This window comes from Stegastes partitus, unplaced genomic scaffold (genome assembly GCF_000690725.1).
Source record: "Stegastes partitus isolate 25-593 unplaced genomic scaffold, Stegastes_partitus-1.0.2 Scaffold126, whole genome shotgun sequence".
NCBI lineage: Eukaryota > Metazoa > Chordata > Actinopteri > Pomacentridae > Stegastes > Stegastes partitus.
The window spans coordinates 584,842-586,001 of NW_007577857.1; positions in this window are offsets into that span (position 1 = coordinate 584,842).

Below are 1,160 nucleotides of genomic sequence, written 5' to 3' on the forward strand. Positions count from 1 at the left end.
TACACCACTACACACTACTATACACTACTATACATGACACTATATTCAAACGTTGGTGTGTTTATGAATGATCTGGGTTTAACTGCAGGTTTTTCTTCCTCCAGCAGGGGGAGCTTGTGCTCCTTCTTTGCTGTTTCACAACAAGGAGAAAACACAGAACTAGAAGTCTGAGACATGTCCTTACTGCACCCTTCAAGATAAAATCCAAACATTTCTTGAATGGTTAAAATGTAATGTTTATTTAATAATTTTACTCACTATGAGATCAGATTATTTGACAGTGAAATCACAGGAAGAATGAAGTTTTGTTTATTCACATTTGAGGCCTAGAATCTATTATTACTGTTGTCATGTGTACACATTAATCCCTTCAGCGACCTGCATCACCAAGTAGAAATAAAATCCAGAAAATCTATCTAATGATCTATCAACAATACATATCATTTTCAGGCTCTTCATATAAGTAGACATCTACGTATGTGTCACTTGATCTAGTGATCTGTCATCTAATAACATTTACGGTGCACCCAAGTGTTTACTAAAAATACTCATTTCAGGCCCTCATGGTCAAGCATACCGAAAAGAGCTGACTCTGCAGTCCCAGATGTTGTTACCTGAGCTGTAATGTATGTAAATGATAAGCACTGTCTACAGAAGTAGACTGGTGGTCTTTCCTTATTTGTTTTTTATTATCATGCAAAGTCTGAAATGCAAATATTTCTATTCTGTGTAGCTTCTGTCAGTTTTCCTCAGTGTCACATTACTCTGGATTTCACTGGGTCTATCAGTGGACAAATGACACCGTAACACATCCCATCTGCAGCACAGATTGAACTTCCTGTGCTGTGGACTATTGAAATACTTCATCATACTGCAGCAGCAGCAGCAGCAGCGATGCTGGGTGTGATCAACCACTCAACCACAACTTATAACATTAGAGGATATTAATGGAACATAATGTTTCTGGAAAACCCTCAAGGATCAAAATCCCTCGAGCAATTAGTTTCCTGTGAAAAACAACACCAAAACTAGACGTGAAGCAAACTCTCACAGTCCTGGTGCAACGACAGTAGACTCTCTATTAATGTGAATAAAACTAAGTTTTATGGTGCTCACTACCTTCTACAGGTTTGTGCTGAGAGCATCACAACATCCTGCAT